General features: G+C 36.8%; 1 protein-coding gene across 4 annotated transcripts in view; it reads left to right on the top strand.

Annotated features, from left to right (window-relative positions):
* The window catches only part of sox5 (SRY-box transcription factor 5), a 235,301-nt gene that overhangs the window by 80,783 nt on the left and 128,071 nt on the right, over positions 1-26,447 (top strand). For all 4 annotated transcript variants that reach the window (XM_051107068.1, XM_051107071.1, XM_051107069.1 and 1 more), the window contains one exon: positions 12,140-12,194. The gene's annotated coding sequence lies outside the window, so the exon portion shown is untranslated. The remainder of the gene's footprint in view (positions 1-12,139; positions 12,195-26,447) is intronic.

A 26,447-nucleotide genomic window follows, 5' to 3' on the forward strand; every position in this document is an offset into this window, starting at 1 on the left:
ATTCCAATCTTTGATCCCAACTACTGTGTAATGGGTGTATTTACATTGTATTTTTGTTGACCTCAGCATTGTGTAACTCATAATCAAGCTAAATTATCACAAGGCCCTCATATGCAGTGGAGTTGGTAAAAATTAGCCATTAGCTGTTAGCCGCTAGCTGAACTGTGGCTGATAAGGAACTGGTCAGTTCATTAGCATGGTTAATGAGAACCCCCTCATGAAGCTGATAAGGGAAGTAGGCCATTAATTGTCATTCAATTAACAGCAAGTGAGATTGCATAAAGGGTGATAAGGGTACAGAAGTGGTCATTAGCAATGATGGAAAGCAGAAAAGAGTTGTCCTTCATATGAGCCGTCATTAATGAGACGGCAGCGTTTCTTCCATGCGCTGCTGATTTTCTGCCACTTAAAAACATCTAGTCTGGAATAATATAAATATAATTCCCAATAGATAAAAAAAAACACGAAGTCCCACTTTCTGAGTAAACATCCTGTATTACTCGGAAGTACCTTGAGTTACGCAAGTAAAATGAGTTGTGAATGCCGTTTCATGTTGAGATTAAGGCCTCAGAAACCAGCGAATAATGTTAGCTCTGTGTGTGTTCCTGAGAGACCACAGACACAAAAGCAGACTCTGTGATCATGCTGACACAAATGTGTCTCTGAGAATCACACACGCACTCTGACGGACATGGGACAGACCGGGATGCCAACAGACGCAGATGTTGTGTGTGTGCATGTGTGTATGCGTTTGTTTGTTATGTACATGCGTGTCTGTCCTCCCCACACAGTATGTGTCCTTTGCCATGGTCGGGTCTCCTCATGTCCTGTCATATTCAGAGATTTTCCCTCACGAGAGGAGACAGAAGGGGGCCCAAAAAAACAAGCAACACAAAGCACATAGAAATCCACACACACTTAACAGCCAGTGGGGGTTCACTGTCTGCCGTAATCAATAGATAAAACTCACATGCTAACACACAAACGCGTACACAAACATGGCGCCCTATAACAGCGACTGTGCAGCTGTGTAGACACAATGCAAAAAAGTTGGGGGAGACTGATAAAATGTGAAAAAACGAGCGTGTCTGATTTCGCTCCCCCCCATGATGTGGTAAGGGGATCTTATTATAATATTACCGCCTCTTAATCTGCATGTTTCCACCCACAGCGCCATCATTTTGGACACTTGAGACTTATATTACATATTGTAAAAAGGGGCATAATAGGTCTCCTTTAACATTTTCCCAGTAGTTCTACCTGATATCCATTTAAAAACATTGCATTTTATTGTGATATTTTGTTTTAGCTAATCAAAAAATCTTTTCTGATGCCAGTAGGGTAAAATGTTATCTTGCTAATCAAAAATTAAGTTACAAAATTCATATTTTTCAATCTCCTAATCTTCGGCAGATAAGGGAAGTGTTTTGCGCCGAGTTTGATTCTCTCGCAAGCAGCAAATCAATTAAAACAGTTTCTCTGTTTGAAAATGTAACTGTTTTTTTGCTACTGATGTCACAATTTCATGTGCATCCTTCATGAACTGAGGATCAAATGGATTAACTGCTAAAGCTAACTAGCTACCGCTAACTGGTCCCGCTTTCCATTATAGCCAAGCAGAGATCATTTTTGATTAGCTGTTGGTTTGAGACCGAATATAAATATATGTTTAGTGAGACACATAAGATCAATTCATGCATGGTGTGTTTTTTTAAGATTGTGGAGGTTTCATGGTTTATCACAGTTTTTCCCTGATTATGCCTGTATATAAATAAAAATGCATGAAACAAACAAACATGCTACATATAGCATGGGCAGTTTTCGTTTAAATTAAAGTTTAAATTAGAGTGTATAATTTCATAATTTAAAGTAAAAACAGAATGGTCTGACTTTAGCTTTGTGAAATTATGCTACATAAAACACATCCACAAGAAACAAAAACAGTAGATGGACTGAATGAAAACGCAAATTCACTCTCTGACAGCAGGTGGCGCTTATGGAACAGCAGCGATAAAGCATTTCCTTGCCCACTGATGTAAACAAGCAGCGCTGTGCTTTTAAATACTCCATGAATATGCATTACATAGAGGTGAAATAAAAATGAAAATACCATCTAAACTTCTCCAAAGAAAGGAAGTTCATATAAACCCCCACCCCCAATTCAATATTTAGGATTTTCTTCCAATATTTTGTGCATTGTGAACAGTGAGTTTGCTTTGCCTACTACAGTATTTTCTCCTCTTTGTGTTCGCGTCTCTTAAGCATCTCTGACTTCTGTTAGCAGCCGTTTACAGTTGGTTTATTTGCCCAGTTAAAGAATATAGTTGTGTGTTCTAAAAGTTTTCCAACCAATAGTCAGAAGTGTATGCAGTTAACAGGGATCCCTTAATTCATGACGCTGTTTACATAGGCTTAGTCACTACAAAACCAGTGTAATTCAAACCGGTTTACCGTTTAAACCACTATATCGCCCAGCACTAGTTTTGTGTATTAATAACAACATGCACTCACACACTTATTGTGTTCCACAAAAGCATGTTGTCTCTGACTCCTGTGGTTTGGTGTGTGGCAGTTGAGGGAGTAATTACAGTGTATGTGCTTTGTTTTTGAGATGTTTAATTATGGTGTTTCTGTAAACGACACAGTGACAGTTCAAGGCCCTGTGCGTGTGTATGTGCGTTTTCAGTATGTGCACAGTGAATGGGTAATTTTGGTTGTTTGGTTAATGATATAGCAAAAGTCTGTGACCCCTGAGTGTGTACTGATGGTCTGATCTTAATGGATCCCCATCATGGCGCTGAGAATCCTGTCTCTCCGGTTTGAACTTCCTCACTTTCTCACATCGCCTATTTATATCTGATACTTCTCGGTTCACTGACACAGTTTATCTCAGTGGCATTAATGTCGTCTTTGTAAAGAGTGGACAAAAGCAGGGTGTTATTCTCCTCATTACTAACTCATGAACTCACTATGCTTCTGATCTGAGGCCACTAAACATAGCCCAAACATCATAGCTTTTAAAACGCAGCATGAAGCACTGAGTGAAAAATGAATTACAGTGAATATCGAAATGAGCTAAGTAAATGCCTGTTGACAGCAAGAATGATAACTATAAAGAAAATGGTAATGATAGCTATATTAGTTTCCACACCAATGGACGATAATGCAGTGTTATTATATTATATATTGTCTTTTTGGTTTAAATCCTTTTTAAATTTAAGTGGTTTCTTTTTCTTTTCTTTTAAGTGGTGTCTATATTATAATTTAGAATTTTAGTTTACATTTTGGTTATTTTAGCAATCTTTTATCATTTTTGTTTCTGTTTTGAAGTATTTCTTTGTAACTTTCATTTTAATTTCAGTTTCAAACTAAAAAGCATCAAACTGAAGATGGTTTGTTCTAGTGTTAGGCCATCTTTACCCATTTTCTTTTCTTTTCTTTCTTTTTTTATCATATGTAAAAACCATTGGCATGTTAGATTGCATTGTCTGGCTGCATTTCGACACCCATTCTGAGAAAACGACTTTCAAAGTGAAAATATTTATTCATAGGAACCGCATAAAACCACACTGATGGACAAACACCATCGCTTCAACGCCGCAGGGTAGATTGGTTGTATAGCGTTTATTCAGATAGACCTCTTTGTATAGGCATGAGAGGAGATGAGGCTCATTTTTCAGGAAGTCCATCCAGGAAAGCGCAGCTCTGCATTGTGCTGACTTCTGAACACAGGTGTGACCCTGACCTTACGCATGCAGACTGTATTCGTGGCTCTTTTCAGAGCATCCAGGACGCAAGGATGAGCCCGAAAAATCACTCAAAGTCACAAAACACGATCAATTATTTAAAAATGATAGCATCTCAGTAAAAGCACATCTGTGTAGAGGGCAGGAGTAACATGCAAACGGTAGCCATTAGCACTTGGTGATATGTGTGTGTGTGAGTGTTTGTAATCCTGTGCACTGCGCATGAACTCAGTAGCCTGTGCGGCTAATGAGCTGGCCCGTACGTAATGTGATTAAAACAGTGAGATTTGGTGTCATTCTGCTGGTGTGTTCAGGCGTGCTGAGATGAGCTTTATTAATTTAATAAAGCGAGATCATTGGTTGGCTGGACGTGCTTTCCGACACCCCCTTCTCCCCACCTCACAGCTGTTCTGCTGCCCCCATTACAGCTCTCCCCCTCCGTCCTGACTAACACCGCCCTCTTCAACCTGAACCCTGGCCGACATGTTCACACACTCACCTGCTGCCAGTCAGCACAAACTCTTGTGTGCTCGCTCTCTCTGTTTCTCTCTGGTGGATGACTGTAGTGTTTTCTCTGACTTTTTGAGTGTAACTTTTCTTGCTTAGTGTGTAAATTAAAAAATGTATGTAAAACTGATGTTTTATTAAAATGAGTTTAGTGAGTAAAATGTAGATGCCTTCTATGTAGGCAACACGTAGATCCATTTTCAGTCTTCCCAGGCCATTTATAAAAACTGTACATCTCGACATATTTAAACATTATAATATGCTGATTTGGTGCTCAATAAATATTTCTTCTTCTTATCAAAGATTTCTGAAGGACTGTGTGAAGACTGGAGTAATGGCTGCTAAAAATTTAGCTTTGCCATCACAGAAATAAATGACTTTTTAAAATATATTTTCAAATAGAAAACAGTTCTTTTTTGTAATATTTCAAAATGTTGATAATATTTCAGAATTGCAAGATATAAACTCGCTATTGTGATTTAAAAATCGGAATGGGAGATACAAACGCACATTTGCGAGAAAAATGTCAGAATTGCGAGATACAAACTCATATTTGTGAGAAAAATGTCAGAACTGTGATTTTCGTCTCTCAATTCTGACTTTATTCGTTTGCCCAAAAAAAGAACTGCAAGAAAAAAGTCAGAATTGCAAGGTACAGAAGAAAAATGTTAGAGTGACCTGATGCAAACAGTCAGAAACTCACATTTACGAGAAAAAAGAAAGAACTGTGATTTTCGTCTCTCAATTCTGACTTTATTTCTCGCAATTGCACTTATATCCCACTGTTCTGACTTTATTACTTGCGAGTTTATATCATGCAATTCTGAATTTTGAAGCTTAATATCTCAAAAGTGCTCAGAATGCAGATATAACCTTATAATTCTAAGGTGGCGATTTATCACTACCAAACCTGAAATGTGTTCCTTTTAACTCACATCATAGTGGAATGTTTAAAGCGGTCATTATTACATCATTTAATTTAAGACACTTGAGACACCTTTCACCATTTTGGAGGAAATCATTGACAGACTCTTTGAGACAAGAATACATTAATGCACAGTCTTTGTGTGGAGGGATTTAATTATCACTGAAGCTCAACAAGTACCCTCTGGTCACACGTTGACACTAATTGACAACCATAATGTACTGTTTTCTGTCCTTTAAAAATTAGATTTATGATTATTAGTTATTTTAACCTATTTACAGCCCTGACATATAAGTTGTAATCACTGTTTTATAGGATTTAAAAGCAAAATCTTTCCTCCGGACTTCTCTTCCACTGTCCTTCACTGTCCATAAATGAACTTTGAGAATCTGCATTAGGACCTTAATATGTGTTTGTCAGTCAGTCAGTAAGCATGTGATTCATTTATGTCAGGGAATGCATGCCCAGTCATATGTCCAGCTGCATGATGCCTCTGTGTGTGTGTGAGTGTGTGTGTATGTGTACACTTTAGTGTCTTTGAGTCCATCTTCCTCTCTGTACAGTTCTGTGTTCTCTAATTTTGTGCGCCAGATGACTTTTATTAGTTTTGTGTGACAAAGTCTTTAGAGAGAACGCAGATGGCTGAAATTAGCTGTACAAAAAGCCATTAGAGTAGGTAACAGATGTAAATAGGTTAATCTCTTTGTGTTGCTCACTCCAGAGTCTAACCTCACAGTCACACCAAGTCAGAAGAGAGATCTCTCATTTTCCTCCTCCATCTCTCTTTGATTCCCTCCCCGTTCATTTCCTGTATGTGACCTGCATAGCAGGAAACAACTTAATTGTGTGAAAACACTGGTCTTGTGTATACTAGTTTGACGCAGATTAAGGTTTTCTTTATCATGCTGAGTTTCAAATACTGCCTGCTATAATTGTTACAAAAGACGGACGTCAAGCACCTACTGTACATGTTTTTTTGTGTGTGTGTGTTTTTTTTTAATTTTTTAATTTTTTAAATATTTTTTTTTTGAAGGGGCACAAGACAAGACAAATAGAAACTTTTTAATAATTTAGTTGAAATAATTGAATAATTGTCAGATACAGAGTAGTAATTTTTTACCTAGGAGGCCGGGGCACACTAGGGGGCCTCAAGATGACTTAAAATGATTTAAAATAAGACAAAACAAACATTAATTTACAGTAAGCTAAAGATATGCCTTACTTTAATCCACCTTCAGAACAACAGGGTTTTTTTTTTTAAGAACCAGGATGCTCTTACATTTTTACATTTTTAATCATTTAAGAACCAGGATTGTATATGGAAGTCTGTTTTTTTTTAATTAATTTTTTTTTATTTAATTTATTTTATTTGTCCACGCTCTTACGTTTTTAATCAGGTTTAAATTGTTTTCATTGCTAAAGAACCAGGAATGTATAAGGAAGTGTGTTTTGTTTTGTTTTATTTTATTTTATTTTATTTGTCCAAATTTTATTTGCTCTTAAATTTTTAATCAGGTATAATTTTTTTTTTTTTTTTTAAAGAACCAGGATTGCTGCAGTTTTGGAAAACCTAGATTTATGAGGAGGTCTATTTTTATTTTATTTTATTATTTGTCCAAGCTTTTAAATTTTTAATCGGGTATAAATTCTGAGTTTTTTTTTTTTTTAAATAACCAGAATTACTGCAGTCTTGGAAAACCAAGATTTTTGAAAAGGTCTATTTTTATTTATTTATTTATTTTTTATTTATATTTTATTTGTCCAAGATCTTACATTTTTAATCAACTTTAAATTCTGAGTAAAAAATACTTTTTTAAAATCCTTATAAAATAACCTTAAAAAGGCCTTTCCAGGACCTTTTTTAGTTTAGCCTGAAAGGGAACATTTTGAGAAAACTGATTCGTTGTCAAAATAAAATGATGTCTTAATTTTACAGGCAATACAACTAATTTGTGATCAGATTTTCAAACACTATGCCTATTTTTGCACCCCTCACCGCAGTATAGCGACCTTTGGCCTCAATAGCTGTCAGTGTGAATGAGGAAAACCTATTATTTAGTCCAGCAAACAGTAATTAGCATCTCTAATGGCTAACTTTGACTAAATAGCAAAAACTGTTTAGTACTGCTTAGTACCCTCTCCTTTCATGTTTCCTGATCTCTTTATCTGCATGGATGAGCCATGATGCTCAGTTTCACACATCCTTTCTGGGCCTTATGTAAGACAACGGTCGTATGATCTCTCTCTCTCTTCAACTCGGTTCCTTCATCTTTCCAGCCTTCCATTCGAACAAATAAACAGGCCACAGGCCCACTTTGCGTTATGGCCTGACACAGTCCTCATTTTCTATGACTGCATTATATAAGCACTCTGTCACAGAGGCCAGAGAACAAAGGACCCGACTTATCTCGCCTCAGAGGGGAATTCCACCCCAACAACAATGAGATATTCTTCTTTTACTTCTGTCTCTAATGGAGTCCATCAATACGCACGACTTCTGAGCTGCTTGACCAGGTTTCCTGTCAGATGGTTAGCTAATTTTGCTAATCATTTGTAACAGATGTTTGGTAACCTGCATTTAGTGTTACACTATACAGAAAGTTTGGGATATTCTACATTAAGTTGTTAATAATGAAGCTTAACAGTTAGCACACATGCTACAGACATGTAGCACTAGCAGTGTCAGGAAACGATGAGCACATGTGCTAACCGCTAGGCTATGACTATGGCAAAGGCCTTCTATGTGAAAGACATGAAAATCTGTTTATGTGTTTTTTGAATTTAGAGAAGTATTTTAGTACTGAAGTAACAGTATGCTAACTTACAAAGCAAATAAATTAGCATCTTCCAGATACTGTAGAAGTCATACTGTGAAAATAGCATGATACATGTACCTTATCTTTCTACCTGTACCTTATTATTTGACAGAAAGATGCTTTAATAATTGTTTCTTCTTAATGTTCATATCAGCCACACCGATCCATTTTTCCTGCCTCTTTTTTGTTGCTTCTGTATTCTGAGGTGCCATAATGGAAGACGTTACTGCTATTTTGTGAGCAAGAAGATAATGTGGGAAAAACAAGTCTCCTAGAGACAGAGTAGTTTGTGTAAGGAAGGTTTGCATTGCTTTGCCGTGTATTGTTGTGGAGGTGTTAGCCGCCAGCTCTCACGCCCCACGTCTGAATAGACCAAGACAGAGGAGGTAAAGAGTGCATTCAGCCCAGGAACTCATTTCGTCCTTTCAGGGGCCACTTTCAGATTAACAGTACAGGCTTCCATCATGAGATGAGGGCGAGAGAAAAGCCACATCACTGAAGACTAGCACACAAAAGGGGATTTCAATCAGCATGGCACTCAGGCTGGCTTTATGGGCTGACAGGAGTAAATAAGACCGCGCTTTAAGCAAGGCCTCTGCGCTGATACTCACACTCACGCGTTTGTGGGATAGATATACACATATACACACACAGATAAACAAATATACACACACTCCTACCTGTAGGCTCCGAGCTTATCAAAATGGCATTTTAAACACACATGCACAGCGTGTACGCGCCCACGGTTTTACACTACCAGCCAAAAGTTTGGACTCACTCCACTGAATTTGTTTGTTATGATCTTAAAAATGTACTGCGAACATTTTTTTACATATTTATCTCAGTGGTGTGCAGTGGTGTTCTGAAATTAGGTGGCAAGGTCCTCAAAGTTTTGTTTTTTTATTAAATGTAAATTCATGTCCCTGTCACATCTTATTGATTAAATAAACATTACAGAAAATGGGGAACAATTCTATTTTAAATTTTTACATTACCATTGTATTCAACCATCAATATTCTATTTATCTAAGCCAAATATTTGAACTATTTTTGAGGTTTTTTTGGGTCATCAGTCATCAAAGCTCGGTAAATATTGCTCACAAACACGGAGATTTACTTTAAATTTCACCGAGTTAATTACTCACTAAAAACTCCCATAGATCATGTTTTTATGCCATTTTAGGTCTTATTTTGATGTAACAAATTGGTTATATCCAAGTATGTGAATTATTTCCTTACTTTATTAAATCTAGTCTTTATTAGTCTTCCCTTTAACGCCATATTATTGACCACGTACACATTGCAGCTAAATCCGGTTGTCAGTTCACCTTTTACTCAATCGCATTCTGTACACACATACATTCGACAGCCACATTAACTCCTGAAAAATACAGGTAGTGACAACCGCATTTACAGTAATTCTGTGCACTGTGTACGAAACTGAACTGAACAACTAATTGTTAATGACGTATTTAAATGCACATCAGAAATGTGTCTTCATCTGTATGTGAAATGCAAGAAAATAACAGTGAAAGAAGTCTTAGGGCCATTTTTTTATGAACAGCTTGCGTCAACGCAAACCGTCTTTTTTCATTAAAATTGTGCTGTCAGGTTTTACTAAAGACGTGCAGTGAAGAATTAGCGCTGAAAAGGCGTGGACACAGTTATTTTTGTGCCTGACCTTATTGAATATGCATTTATAGGAGTTACAGGCATTTGTGCCATTATTTAACGCCCAGAAAAAGCATGGCTTAAACTATTTTGCACTTGAAATAGCTACAATTATTGTTGCTAGGAGGAGGAGAATTTTTCCCCTCCCATCGGCGCTGTTTTAGAATTGCGCTCTTGCGCCAATTTGCCGTTTAGTAAAACTGGCCCTTAACCTTAGCACATTTTAACACAGGGCTAGTTGTGCTCACAAGCCATATGGTAAAATGCCAGTGTTGCCAGATCTTCATAGAAATAAAAAACAACAACAAACAAGGACAAGCACAAAAAACACTAAAACGCCCAAATGCTTTATGCTTCATAACATCAAAAAAATCATAAATCTCATATCTGCAACAGTCCACTTTCTTAACTCCATAAAGTGCCTAGCTTTATGAGCTGAGACCAAACAACAAGTGCTTGTAAATATGAGGATATGGCAACACTGCAAGACAGCACTCTCTGAAGCAGCCTCCTGAGCATATACAAAACACAGCACGTCAATCAGTGGTAGCTTAGTTAAAATCGACGAACAAAAAGAGTCTTTGGCCAAAAAATGGCAGATACCAAACAACTAAATTCTTATTCACTCCTGCAAGATGGCAAAATGCTGCTATGGTTATAAATGCAGGAGTGACTGCTATCAGTGTTGCCAAGTCCTCGGTTTTCCCGCGGAATTGGGCTATTTTAACACTGTTGCTGCGGGTAGTTTTTCATGTCCATGGGTTGAAGTGACCGCAGTAACATTATATTTAGCCCCTGGAATGCAAACTGTATCAGGGGAACCCCTCCAAAAAAGTGTATTTTACCCCCCCAGAATGCGATTTTTACTAGGGGACAGTTGGGCAATTGGGTGAGTTTTGACGTGAAAACCTGGCATCCTTGACTGCTATTCCGTACACACACGGAGCGGTGGCTATTGTTATTTCAGACTAATTTGCGAATGCGGAACACGCTCGAACACAAGAGGCGGGATTTATTACATGAACCAATCACAGCTGAACTTAACCAGTCATATCAGGATGGAGGCATTGCCTCCTCTCATGTAGCTTTCCCCCATTCATTCTCAGTTACCCCCCACCAAGCTCACTGTGCGCTTTAGGGGTTCTGTTAAAACTTATTGGGCTTAGGGGAGGCGAGAGACACGGACTCCCGCTATAACTGTACCTGCTGGTGTCGCTGTTGGGCAATTTTTCTTTAGAAAAACAAGTGATTTCTACAATTTCTAATGTTATTTTGTAATATTGACGTGGTGTTTGTTTTTGTGCTAAGATTTTTTTTTTATCATCCAATATTTTGAGGAGGCGCTGCCTCCCTTGCCCCTGATGTCTTTACTATTTAAAATGTTGAAAGTAGCCTTTATAAAGAATGAGTAGATGTGTCCAGATTTTTGAAAGACGAGGCTTATTTTTCTGTTCATTGTCACACCTATCCATCATACAAACACATTTGGACACATCCACAGTGTTGAGATTTATCTCGAATGCCACTGTATATTGTTCTGTTGTGGGCCTGACCTCATCTAAACGTGTTGTACAGACATCTCCACAATCCTCTGAGTGTAAACCCTCCCCCAAGTATGGCATCAGGGTGGTCCGACACATCTCAGCGATCGGAGAACTACTGGCCCACGGTAACGTGACTGACCTAAAAGAGCTCCATGTATGTTCATCTGAGGTTTAGCCGTCAAACATGTTTGCAGAGGACTTCCCGCTGCACTCAAAACTTGGATGATGACATCCAAGTTTTCTCGGCGGATTATACACGGCAGCGTGCAAGATTAAAAACTTACAATGAGGCTCAGCTCATGTAATGAAAGATCCCAATGTTCTCTCAGACTATACAACCATGTCTCTCCAGCACGTCCCTGCAATGTTCCAGCGAATACATATACAACTCCGTCTCCTAAATCTCATCTGGTTTGATCTGTTAGCAATGGGACAGTGGTCTAAATCTCCCAAAACTACTCACAAATGACATGGTTTACCAATCCAGTTCTAAGAAGGATGATATAAGACTTAGCACCGGGTTTGTTGAGGAGAATCCGAGCTTGCCAAGAGTTCTGATAAAGCTGAGAGAATCCTCTCCATTCTGCATGCTTACACTCATAAACTCTAGACATGACATTTTAAGTACCTTACAATTTACAGATGCGATGATAAGTTCTGTGAAGGGATTAAGAGTGTTTCAAGTTGTTTATGGACAGAAAAATCTACACAATGTCCATCTTGAGGTCCAGAAGTTCTCCTGTTGGGGGAGAGCTTAAATAAAGCAAAATTATAGTTTCAAGGCAACACTCAGTTTGGTAGAACAAAGTTTAATACTTTTGTTCCACCATCAGACAACCTTTTCAAGCAGTGAAATGGTTCAGCAGTTGAGAGGGCTGGAGAGCCTGAGTGGAGTTTCTAACTTGTTCTTTTCCTGTTCGTTTTGTTTAGGAAGAAGCAGACACAAGGACAAAACTCTTTCACCACAAGGAGCCTCAACTGACTGGTACGTAATATGTGCATCTGCAAAAGGCCTTTACAAACTTTCCCAATGCTTTCATTTCTCATATGTCATTATTACAGTATCCTCATGGCCCGTTTTTCCTTTTATGGCCAAAGAAATGCAGTAATGTCTGCTGTCGTCTTGTGATTTTGTGCTGATGTGAGGAGGTACAGGAGTCCTAATGCATTTGGGTACATAGCAGATGGCCGTACCCACTATTATTAAGAATAGTTGTCAGTCAGTGTAGTTTTTTCCATTGACTGATTTCTATAAATGTATGTACTGTATTCACCTTTTAGACCAAGACCTCTGACCTATTGCACTATTAAAGTGTTATATTAGTAATTATTTGTTACCCCTGACTAATCTTAGTGGGAGTTTCTTAATATTTCATATGTACATATTTATATACATTATTTCATATATTTAATTATTATTTGTACTCGTATTACATTCAAAGGTTTGGGGTCAGTGAGGCTTATTGAATTGATCAAAAGGGCTTATTGAATTGATCAAAAGACATTTGTAATATTCAGCTTTCCATTACAGAAATTACATTTTGAAATATTATAAAATAGTAATCAGTTATTTTAAATTCTAATAATACTTCACAATATTACAGTTTTTACTGTATTTTTGATAAAATAATTGCAGCCTTGGTGAGCATAAGAGACAAATTTTCTAAAAACAAATTAAAAAGAAAATCTTGCCAACTCCAAATTTTCAAACGAGGGTTAAATGGAAATTTATGATAACCCGTTTCTGCCACTGAATTAAAATACATAAATAAATAAATAATAGTAATAATTAAAAGTAATTGCTACTTTTTATCTCACAATTTTGCAGTTCTGACTTTTTTCTCGGAATTGCAAGATATAAACTCTAAGAGATATAAAGTCTAGTTCTGAGGGGAAAAAAGGCTGATATTTTCTCAGAGTTTATATCTGGCAGTTGTGACTTTTTTTTTTTTTTTTAGAATTGTGAATTTATATCTCACAATGATGACAATCATTTTTTTCCTCAGAATTGTGAGTTTTTATCTTGCAACTGTGACTTTTTTTCTCAGAATTGCGTTTATATCGCACAATCGTTACTTTTTTCAGAATTGTGAGTTTATATCTTGCAATCGTGACTTTTTTTCCTCAAAATTGTGAGTTTATATCTCGCAATCGTGACTTTTTTTCCTCAAAATTGTGTTTATATCTCGCAATCGTGACTTTTTTCCTCAGAATTGCGAGTTTATATCTTGCAATCATGACTTTTTTCCTCAAAATTGTTTAAATCTCGCATTTGTGACTTTTTTTCTCAGAATTGCATTTATATCTTGCAATCGTGACTTTTTTCCTCAGAATTGCGAGTTTTTTATCTTGCAGTCGTGGCCTTTTTTTCTCAGAATTGTGAGTTTAAATCTCGCATTTGTAACTTTTTTTCTCAGAATTGCGTTTATATCTTGCAATCATGACTTTTTTCTCAGAATTGAGTTTATATCTCACAATCATTACTTTTTCTAAGAATTCTGAGTTTATATCTTGCAATTGTGACTTTTATTTTCAGAATTGTGAGTTTTTATCTCGCAATTGTGACTTTTTTTCTCAGAATTGTGAGTTTATATCTCGCAATCGTGACTTTTTTCCTTAAAATTGTGAGTTTATATCTCACAATCGTGACTTTTATTCTCAGAATTGTTGCTTTATATCTTGCAATTCTGACTTTATATCTCACAATATAAGTTTATTTTTTGTTCAGTGGCGAAAATCGGCTTCCATAGAAGTTGATTACATTGACATTTACTTAAAACAAAATATATGTAAAACATCAACCACAGCAACAGATTTCAGAAAATATGCATGTGTGTGTGTGTGTGTGTGTGTATAACCAAACATGTTCAAAACATACGAAAGGGAAAAAAATCAGAGAAAAAGGTTGCACATGACTTTTTGTTTATATCTTCAAAATTCTTGTATATTTACCTATAAACAAGTTAACATTTATACGCCATGTTTGTTTTCATCAAGCACAACAAATCACTAAAAGCAGATGCCCTTTTTCCTGACTACACATTACTGAAGTGTGACGTACGTGTTCAAATGCTTTTATGGTGGCACTGTATCGTTCAGTAATGAACTCTGAAAGCTCTGATCATGTAGTAGACATTGCCTCCTGGCTCTTTGGACAGCATATGTTCCTCATCCCCAGCGTTCACACACTTACACACTCCAACTCACCTATGAGCGCCATCAGGGAACTGCTTGTGTTTGTGTGTGCGTGGATGGATGCTGGAGAGAGGCTGTTTGTCTGTTCATCTGTGTTTGTGGGTGGATGGGGCTGTCGGTGGGCGTCTTTGTCATGTATGTGTGCCATACATGTCTGTGTGTGTGGGACCGTATCACAGACGGGCTTGAGTGTGTCAGAGAGGCCGCTGTCTCGCAGCTTGCAGTCATATTTCATGAAGCCTATGAGACTCAGTTGGCGGTATGTGTGAGTTCGGTCTATTTCCGTCTTTCTGACTGTGGCACTGCCCACTGTGTGTGAGTCCGTGTATGAATACCCACTGTCTATGCGGCGTGCCAGTGGGAGACCGTCATCCTGTGCCCCCTCGCAGCGGGATCCACCATTCCTGTGCCTTCATCTCCAACCAACCATCCTCTCCCTCTTCTTGCGTGTCTCTTTCACTGTCTCCACCTCCTCCCCGTCTCTCTTTATTTCTCTCTGTGGGCATCCATGTAAAGTACATGGAGTTTTGGCAGGCAACAAACACATTATTAGTGTTAGATTTCTCTTTTATCCACACTATAAATAGTCGTCTGATTGATGTCGCGTTTCATTTGTAGTTGCATGATATAGGCGATGACACGATGCGCTCTGATCCAGAAATCATGGCTCTGTCCCCAGTCCCTAATGACACTGGAGCCTCTACCCACTTACAAAACATTGTTCACTGATGACTGCAAACTTTTTGCAAGATGTTTGATTTTTTTTTTGTGTGGCTTAGACAGAATACCGGCTAAAATCACATCTAATTTTGATGCCCCCTCCTTCCTTTTCTGTGGTGATTTTGGGAAGTCTGATGAATAGATTTAAACATAGCAAAAGTCCTTTTAGCTAAACTATAATTGTTAGCTGAAAGCATAATAATTTCCCTAAAATATTCAACAAATTAACATGAAAGGGATGGGAGATTTTGAGAGCATTTTGAACACAGCTTGTCCCAATTTGTATATTAGTGTATCTTTCTCATATCATTGTTTTACCTCTCCCCTCCTTATACCTTTTTTTGTTGACATCTTTAGTCATAGTATTTAAAAGAGAGGTCATGAAATAATGTGGCGAACATGTTCAAGCTGGATTCAAACCTGTGTCACCAGGGCAGAGCTTTCCTTGGTGGCATATGGGTGTATCAGATTTATCGGAGTGGTTTTTCTTAGAAATCAGTACTAAAATAAACTCTTTAACATTTTAGGCTTGAAAATTATGTAAATTCATAAAAAAGTTGTTCAAGTTTTACTCTTTTTTTTTTTTTTTTTTTTTTTTTTGTAATTTTATATATATATATATATATAATATAAAGTATATAAAATATAATATATATAATAGAATTATCACACTTTATTTTGATATTTTATTAAAAACAATATCTAATCTATCAATCTATGTATTTATCTAGATTATATATAATACATATAAAGTAAATATATAAAGTTACACCAGATTAAATATTTATATATTACATGTTTTATTAAAATTGTTGCACTTTAAGTTAAATTAAAATTAAAAATGTTGCACTGACAACTTGCTGAAATAAAAAAGTAAAGTATATTTTAATATTTTATTTCAGTTAAAGTTTGATTTATTTCAAGTAATTTTGGTTTTAGTTTCAGTTTTTGTAACTAAAATAGCATGATTTAACGATTCAAAAGTTTAGTTTCGATTTTTTTTAAAGAAGTTCACAATTTTATGAATGTGTGTATATATATATATACATATATACATATATACATGTATATGTGTTTATGTACACACACATATTTTATTTATTTTTTTAATTTAATGTACCTCATTATTTTCTCTTTTTTTCCTGATTTTTTTCATTTTATTTCACATATATGTTGTTCTTTTAAACTTTCTGTTCATTTCACACTAGTCCTAAAAACTAGTTTCCACAAAAATATTAAGCAGCACAACCGTTTTCAACATTGATAATAATAATAATTGTTTCTTGAGCACCAAAGCAGCATATTAGAATGATTTCTGAAGGATCATGTGACACTCAAGATTGTAATAATGATGCTAAAAATTCAGCTTTGCTTGTCAGCACAGGAATAAATTACATTTTAAAATATATTTAAATAGAAAACAGTTTTTTTAAATAAACGTAATAATATTTCTCAAAAACATTCTTTCAAAAATATTGCAGGTGAAATATATATAATTGTATTTATTTATTTCTTACACCTAGAGAGCCAGACAGTGGTCAGGCAGTTGTGTCTGCCTGTTTCTCACTCTCTCCTCCAGTTTTCCCACCTCTCTTTCCTCCTGAGGCCAACAGCAGCATCGGCGGTGGCAGCGGCAGCGTCGGCATTCCTAATTGGCCGTGCGCTCGACGTCGCCTGTTGTGATCATATAAATTTATTGGTGCTTAGAAGGCACAAGCTATTAAAACATTACAATAGACATTAGCGCAGGCCCGAGCAGCCTGCTCGGCCTAACGAACATATGCTTCCCTACCAATGCCTAAACTCTTATTTATGGATTTAATTTAATGTGCGGGAAGAATTCTAAATTAAATTTGGTGTGTGCCTCTGGAGAGTGTCGGTGTATAATAACATGGTAATTTTTACACATCTTTATGAGAAATGAGAAAATTAATTCTTTCTGACAAGCTGTAATTACTGGGCTTGGACCAGTCGCAGCTGAACAGTTTGAGCTCAGCTAGTCTGCCAATGAACTGAAGGAGAGGAGAACAGATAAGGAGGACACACACAATTATAGACGCACACCCACACGCACACACAGACACAAAGACACGTAATTATATACACCCACAAACACACACCCCCACACACACCTACAGACCAACATACACGCACGCTTAATGCTGAAACACACGGTCACGTATGCCCACCCGAACTAACGGACTCCTACACACGTAATTACACACACAAATACATGGAAGATGCCATAAACCAGTAGTTGTCAACTGGTTTTGCTTCAGAACCCTGATTTCGAATTGGGGCGTCAAGTGGTAACCCAACACAGTACCGAAATTATAATTTCCTGAAACTTTACTCACTCCCATGTCATCAAGATGTTCATGTCTGTCTTTCTTTAGTCAAAAAGAAATTAAGGCTTTTAAGGAAAACATTCCAGGATTTTTCTCCATATAGTGGACTTCAGTGGGAGTCAGTGGACGATTTTGAAGGTCCAAACTGCAGTTTCAATGCAGCTTCAAAGGGGTCTACACGATCCCAGCCGAGGAACAACGGTCTTAACTAGCAAAAAATAATAAAATTATATACTTTTTAACCACAAATGCTCATCTTGCACTAGCTCAACTTCACGCATTACGCAGTTACGCTGGAAAGGTTACACGCAGTTAGTTCTTCGTCTGTGTATTCCGTTTTAAAAAGGTAGGGTAGTGTGAAAAATTCCATCTTATTTTCTTCTCCAACTTCAAAATCGTCCGTCATAGTTGTTTTACCCTTTTTGTAAAGGGGGCGTTTGACTTTGCATTGACTTTGACTAATCATTTGTCTAGGTAAGACCCTTATTCCTCAGATGGGATCGTGTAGAGCCCTTTGAAGCTGCGGTGAAACTGCAATTTGGACCTTCAGCCCACTGAAGTTTAGTCTATGAGGAAAACTCCTGGAATGTTTTCCTTAAAAACCTTATTTTTTGACTAAAAAATCTAATTCTGGAGTAAACTAACCCTTTCATATTAAAATTTTTTCAAATTCAGGCATGTAAGTACAGCCTGTTTCGTGTAGGAATGTGTGTAATTTGACTAGTTTCTTAAAAGTGGAATTTGCATCAAAATAACGTGTTGAGTCTGAATGGATGCACACACTGAAAAAAGAAATACATTTATGGGAAAAAATGTCAGCTGTGGTTGCCGGAGCTTTACTATAACAAAATACATAACTAATATTTTTAGTTTTACAGATTTTACTTATATTTACATTTAAAAACATATTTTTGGTTTTATTTAGAACATAGTTTTTGTTTTATTTTAATTATTTTGCCAGAATAATTTAGCATTTTAATGTCTGCTACTTATCAGGTATTGACACTAACATAAAATAATTATTAGCTTGCAGTGTGAGTTTTAATACAGGTCATATAAGCATTTACCTGGCTTTTATACTGTCTTTAGCACTCCATGTAACACATGTCTGAATGTACAATAGCCACAGGTTCAACCTAATTGGTTCCCTCTAGAGCAGCATGTGAATGGTGGAAGGTGAAACAGACATTTCGGACGCAGTTATGGGTGAGGTCTCAGCCGGTAGGGGGTTCTGTTGCCCTGTCTGATGTCATCAACATGAATCGCTAGCAGGTCTGCCCCGTTCAAGGTCGTCTGCCATTTAGTATTCACAGCAAAGCTTGACCACCCCACCAGGTCTCATAGCTAAATAATGATCACACATACTTTGCCCTATTGCATTTTAGAGCTGTTTTATAGCTGTTGTTTCTGTTGCTATCAATATGACATGATGGGTCACTTTAGTTTTGGAACTGTATTTGTGTGTGTGTGTTATGATGGCATGGATAGGTGTATGTGTGTGACACACGCTGACTGTGCATCCAGGGGCCATTTCAGTTTATTTATTCATTCTGTTCCATTTTGTCATGCGCTGTTAAATGTTTAATCCTCTCATCCCTACAGTTGGGGACCGCCAGGGGAATGCCGCCCTAGTGGTCACTGGGGTGAATAATACATGATGGTGTGTGTATGCATGTGTGTCTGTAGTGATGAAATGCAGGTGTCACTCCATAAGATGTCTGTTTTGAAGACGGTCTCTCTCTCTTTGAAACTCTAGGTCAGAGTCTATTAACTCTTCTGAAGGGTGGTCTGTCAGAGTGTGTTAGCTGATGGCTCCATTGTCTTTCACTCTCCGTGACTTCGCTCACTTTAAGATAACAGGTTGAGCTCTCATAAGCACTCAGAGTTGCTCTGACTGCCCTCTGTCTGTAGATGGAGAGGATAAAACATTTATTCACCTGGAGTGAGGAGTATGGGAACAGACCACCACTCTGTTTTTGATCAACAATGACAAAGCATGCTGTCATATGTTGATCGGGCAACAATGTAGAGTATTCGTGACTTGTCACGCACCATTTGTGCTACAGACATGAGTAATGCCTCAAATTATGCAGTTTGTTGAGAAAAGTCATGCATTACTTTTAATGGCACCACACACCACTAGGCTGAAACTCAAAGTGTACTGTGTTTGTGTTGGTGCGAACTAATCACAGACTAGGTGTGTCAATTACAAGATCATCCTTCTCCTTTTTTGTAGATGCTATCCTAAAATTACTTTTTTCCAAAAACAAACAACATGGACTGGTCGATTTTTCACTGATTTATACAGAATGAGAAAAAAAAAGCTTCAGACAGTTTTCAGTTTTCAAAAAGGTTTTATGCGTTTCATGTGAGATTTAAAATCAGATTTCAAACCAGTTACAAATTAGATTTCAAACAGCTTTTGCATTTCAAACCAGCTAGAAATTAAATCTCAAACCAGTTTCAAATCAGATTTCAAACCAGCCTCAAATGAAATTTCAAACCAGTTCAAAACTGATTTCAAACTAGTTACAAATTAGATTTCAAGCCGCTTTCAAATTTCAGTCCAGCTTCAAATGGAATTTCAAACCAGTTTCAAAACAGATTTGCAAAATTGCAAAATTGCAAACCAACTTGAAATTAAATCTGAAACCAGATTCAAATCAGATTTCAAACCACTTTCAAATTTCAAACCAGTTCAAATCATATTTAAAACCGCTTTCAAATTTCAAGCCAGCTTGATATTAAATATTAAAACTCAAATCTCAAACCAGATTTAAATCACATTTCAAACCACTTGTTGATCTTGTTGTTCACAGATTTGCACAGAATAAGAAATGAGCTTCAGATTTCAGATTTCAAAAAGTTTGTTTAATGAGAGATTTCAAATCAGATTTACACTAGTTACAAATTACTGTAGATTTTAAACCACTTTCAAATGTTACTAAATATCAAACCATTGTGTGTGTTTATATTTACATCGAAAGCTACAATTTAAATTTCAAACTACTTTTAAATTTTGTAACTTCAAAAAATATTTTATTTCAAAACAGTTACAAATTAAATCTCAAACCAGTTTCAAATCAGATTTTAAACCACTTTCACATTTCAAACCAGTTTGAAATTAAATCTCAAACCAGTTTCAAATCAGATTTTAAATCGGTTTCACCTTTCAAACCAGCTTGAAATTAAATCTCAAACCAGTTTCAAATCAGATTTCAAACCGCTTTTAAATTTCAAGACAATTTGAAATCAAGTTTTTAAACCAGTTTCATTTTAGACTTCAAACCAGTTTAAAAATAACTTTCAAACCAGCTTCAACCAGGCACAAAGCAGCTTTTCAGTATATTTCAAAATTTACAAATTCAATTTCAAACTACTTCTGAATTTTATCCAACTTCAGATTAGATTTCAAAGCAGTTACAAATTAGATTTAAAACCACTTTCAAATTTCAAACAAGTTTGAAATTAGCTGTATCTATGAATATTTATTGCACATCTTACATGTGAGCACAGCAGGCATGCTGCATGCTAGACACTAAACCGTTTGCTATGATTTGGGGCTTTTTGTTGCATACTAGTCACTTTCATAGTTTCATAGTTTGTCTTACTATTTTTGCAGTGCAGACCATAAAAAAGCTGAAGAAAGTTTTGAGTTGACCGTTTAATTAAAAGAAGACACATTTTAATGCTGCATGATGCATTGATGCTCTGTTTGCCGCAACAGTTTGGCAAGTGTCTTTTCTATCCCATCACTACAATACTCTTGTGTATAAAGAACTTATACGGCCTCCTTAAAGCCCAGACCTCACACAATGCTGCTAGACACAATCTTACAATTGCTGGTTCATTTCACTGACGCCCTCTTGTTTCCAAGAATCTGAGCATGCACACAAAACTACTAATCAAACCACTCCCTTTATGCAAAACAGCCCCTTGTTAACCCCAATCAAAGAGGTCGCTGGATGCTGCTTTCAGCATCCCTCAATGCAGCGCTCCGCCACTGTTGTAGCCTCATGGGTAATTACAAAGCTACCCGGCCAGTCTGTCAGACAGCGTTGTGCCGCTATGCTCATGACCCCGGCATGACCTCTGAGAGTGTAGGTAATCACCTGTGTGTCCTGAGCTTAGATCTCTATTAGCGCAGAAGCACAGTTCAGCTCCACAGAGGAGGGCAAACACACCCCACATTCATCTGCTCGCGGTGGGGTCAGCTCACCTATGAGAGGGAGACTTGCCTGCCTGGTTAGCACATGGCCCAGTGAATTGTGGGATTGCATTTCAGCTTGATGTGGCATGATGGATGCTGTCATGCTGACTAACGGTCTTTAAATATGTTTAAGTTTTTTGTTTTACAGTGTATGCTAGTGTACTCTACATAGTTGGCAGGTATACACACACATTTCCAAATGTAAATATATATATATATATATATATATATGAAGACAAAATACAAAATACAGCTAACACAAAACAATAAAAATATAATTTATGGAAATTAATTTAATCTGTTTTAATCTGTTTTAGCAAATTTAATCTGTTTTAGCAAATAACCTCTTCATATATAAGTGTAAGAAAGAAGTCAAATTGCCTTTACATAAATTGTTGTATGAACCCACAATATAATATATGTACATTTTTGTTTATCTGATTTTTTTTTTTTTTTTTTTTGTTATTTGTATATTCATTAAAACAATAATTGTTGTTGTTTTTAGTGAAAATGATATATATGATTCAGTACATATGTACAATACTACTACCACTACTACTAACAAGAACAATTATTATAATTATTATTAATATTTTTATAGAAAAAGATTCTATTTCACTGTTCAGTTTACAGCTCGTTTATAGTAATAATAGTGTCAGAAAAAAGTCCAGTTGTCTTTACATAAATTGTTTTATGAATCCACAATATAGTTTTTTATTTCTATTTTTATAGTAATAAAAACAATAATAATTGTTGTTGTTTTTAGTGAAAATAGTAAAAACAAACCTTTTATTGTTTCATTTAGCACATATGTACAATAAAAATAATATTAATAATAATAGTAGGGATGATACAAATTATTATTATTGTTATTTAAATATATATATATATATATATATATATAAATAATAATAATAATTTGTATTATCACTACTAATTTAATCACTAATTGTCTACACATAAATTGTTCTATGATCCCACAATATAATATAACAGAATATAATATAATACATTGCATTCTACATGTATAATAATAATAATAATAATAATGTCAGAGATAGACGGAAATTGCATGCATAAATAACATAAATTGTTATATACACTTATGAGATGTGTAGATTTTGCTTTTACAACAACAATTTATTATAATTATTACTATGATTGTTTTTGTTGTTGTAAACAATAGTAAAGGTGTATTTTTACTTTGTAATTTTTCAATTAAATAAAAATGTTAATGTGTCTTTATATTATATATTATATTTATATTTATAACGTACCATAGTATAAAGTGTACAGCTCTTCTTGTAAACTATTCACATCCTTATCCGTTTTTCTGTTCTCTATTGTATGCCACCCTGTCTTTCTACACTAAATGCTTATCTGTCTGTTCTGGCCAAGAAAGTGAGTGATTGCTACAGTATGAAAATAGTGTGGGAAAACGGCCAACAAACGATCTTGCTTCCCATTATAGACGTGATCTAATTAGAAGTATAATAAGATCACATGATCTTAGCCGTCCAGATGTATACATTCATGCAAAGCTCCGACACTTTGACAGGGGGCACGTCAGCTGTCCACATTGGTATGCAGAATTGCTGTCCCGGCCTAATGTATTCATGGACATAATCCCTCTATTGGTCCGACCGCATGCATATGCATGTTTTGTTTGGACCTTGTGTCCAAGAGGGCAGCTAATATGCTTCAAATGAAGAGCAGCACTCCATCAGAGCAGATTAACATCAGGTGCAGAATATAGTCACGTGGTTCCTCTGTCTGGGGCTAAACCAGGATAAGCCAAAGTTTATGTTTGATATCTATCTTGAACTGCGCATTTTAGTGTCTTTTCTGTCAAAAGAACATAAACTGTTGAGTCCCCGCTGACCCAGAGCCTCCTCCTCCTCCCCAGAACTCTAGCCACCATGTCAGAAGAAGAGCGACACAAAGCCCATTGGTGGATGGAAGCTTCTGTTCAAGAGTTTTGCTCCTATTGTTGCCGTGTAAGATAGAAATACGAAAGCCTTTACGGCGAGAGACACGTTTGATAGAGTTGTGGGACGTCTGTGAATATAAGCTGAAGGACAACCATTGTCTCTGTGCGACCTCAATTTGGTACTGTATAGTCCTTTTCGCCACACTGTCTGCAGCCACAAAGCCACCATTCTCCTCCTCTTGCTCTCAAGAAAGAGGGATTAGTCAAATAACGCAACTGCGTGTCCAGATTTCTAACTATCAGACCACATTACAAAGTGAAGAATGAGTCCAGGGGAATGGGGCGGGAAGATGTTTCGAAGAACTTCTCTTTTTATTTCCCTTTTCCACATCTCTGAGCTGGTGTTGGGTTGGATGGATAGAAAATGATGGAAGCCCGTTAGGAATGCGGGATATTTTAGGACGGGGGGACAGGGGGAGGGGAGTGGTCCAAACGCAGCTGCATTTCCTGTTTATTCTTGAGCAAGTCTGAGGCGCTCCATGAAGAACAGGAGATGCATTCTTCTTTCTTTCTTTCTTTCCTTCTCTCTCTCGCTACCTCTTCTTAACCACCCATTTGGGCTCCAATACATGTCTCTCCTCTTTCTAGGATTTGACTGAGGTCTTTGTATGTGACGAACCAGTTTTTAGTGTGAACGCCCCTTTCATCACTAATTCTGTGGGTGCAACCCACCTCAGCTGACAAGAGGGGGCTGTCAAATCCCACCAAAACATCTCATTTTTAGTCTGTCCGTCTTCTGGTTGTCTTAAAGTCTTGGTCCTTTTGCAAACAAGTCATCTCAGTGCAAGTAAGTCTTCAAAAATGTTCATCCAAACTTATTTCACTTCTAAAAAGGCCTTTTTTGGTTCATATCAACAAGCCCTCTTATTTTTGAGCCCATTCAACCACTCTTCATGATCCAATCAGTTTCCAATAGATAAAGTCCCATCCTACTTTTTCCTATCTAAAAGGGATTGTTCACCCAAAAATGAAAACTACCTCATGGTTTACTCACCCTCAAGCCATCCTACACACAGGAAAAAAAACAAGAATTGTACAGAATTGTACCTTTTGGGGTATAACAGCTTGTTGCTGAAGCATACCTTTAAAAGGACATCTTTGTACATTTTTTACCCCTAATAGGTACATATTAGTACCTTAAGGGTACATATTACTACTCTAAATTACTAATATGTACCTTTAGGTGTAAAAAAAAAGGTACAAAGATGTCTTTTTAAGGATACTGCTCCAGCGACAAGCTCTTGTACCCCAAAAGGTACAAGTCCTGACCCCTTATTTTTCTTTCAGACAAATTCAGAGTTATATTAAAAAATATCCTGGCTTATCCGAGCTTTATAATGGCAGTGGATGGGTGTTGAGATTTTAAAATCCAATAAAGTGCATCCATCTATCATAAAAAGTACTCCACACGGCCCCAGAGAGTAAATAGAGGCATTCTGAAGTGAATTGATGCATTTTTGCAAGAAAAATATCCATATTTAAAACTTTATGACCCATAATCTCTAGCCTCTGCCAACTGTCGTAGGCATTCATGAGAGAGTGGCGTTCAAGCAGATGATGTAGGAAGTAGGCGAAGGCAGTGACAAATGTGGAAGCACAGAGGCGAAAAGCTAAACAAAACACAGGTCACAAATTAGAATAAAAATGGTGGAGGATTTTGATATAAGCCAAGAGGAGACTGGTTTTCCTTTGCTGTAAACAAAACTTGGTTCTCGCGAGACTAGCATGTTCTCATTGGAGCTTGCACTACGCATACGTCCTAACTCATCGACTGGAACGCCACTCTCTTGTGAATACGTGTTCAAAAGTTAGCGGAAACTAGAGATTACGGTTTATGAATTTTTGAATATGGATGTTTTTCTCAAAAATGCATTGATTCGCTTCAGAAGACCTTTATTAACCCCTGGTGCCATGTGGGGTACTTTTTATGATGGATGGATGCGCTTTATTGGACTTCAAACTCTCAAAAGCCATTACAAGGCTTGGATGAACCAGGACATTTTTTAAAGTAACTCCAACTGTATTCATCTGAAAGAAAAAAGTCATACACACATAGGATGGCTTGAGGGTAAATCATGGGGTAATTTTCAATCCCTTTAATTCACTTTTCAGAAATCTGTCACATTGCGTAAGTAAAACAGATTGCGACTGCTGTTGCATCTTGATCCAAGGCTATAGAAGTTATTTATCCTGCTGTTCAATAAACCACCTGTCTGGGTGTTGCTGAACAGTGATGTTTCATTTGCCTCCATCAGTGCTATAGAAAAGGTCAGAATCTTGCATTTTACTATCATCACAGTCTCGAGTTTAAGACATCAGAGATGGCCTTTCTGCTCCTATCTCAGTTTCTTTCATCGAGTCGACTCTTTAGTCTATCAGGTGCTGTTTTCTCCGCTCTGTGAGCATGTCAGAGGCTCGAACGTGCCCTTACGCGACCCTCATTGTCCTCAGACGGGAGACACAGAGCGGGGACTTGAGCTGACCTGCCTTTTTCTATTGTAAGACGTTTGAAATATCCAGAGAACCAAAGCAACAAACGCTGGGTGTCACTCAATGTTGCTCAAACTTTTCCATTAGCAACTTTGTGAAAGTCACACTATTCAAACACAGGCTTTAGAAATGATGCCCAATGTGCTGAATGACCTTCTAGAGTCACTCATAGAAATGTGTAAACAGAGCCATTGTGAAGGAGGTATGAACTTTAAGAGCCCTGGAGTTATATACCACTCAAAAATATATTATTAACTCCCTTAAGAGTCCCTTGATATTGAATAG

This window comes from Labeo rohita, chromosome 4 (assembly GCF_022985175.1).
Source record: "Labeo rohita strain BAU-BD-2019 chromosome 4, IGBB_LRoh.1.0, whole genome shotgun sequence".
NCBI lineage: Eukaryota > Metazoa > Chordata > Actinopteri > Cypriniformes > Cyprinidae > Labeo > Labeo rohita.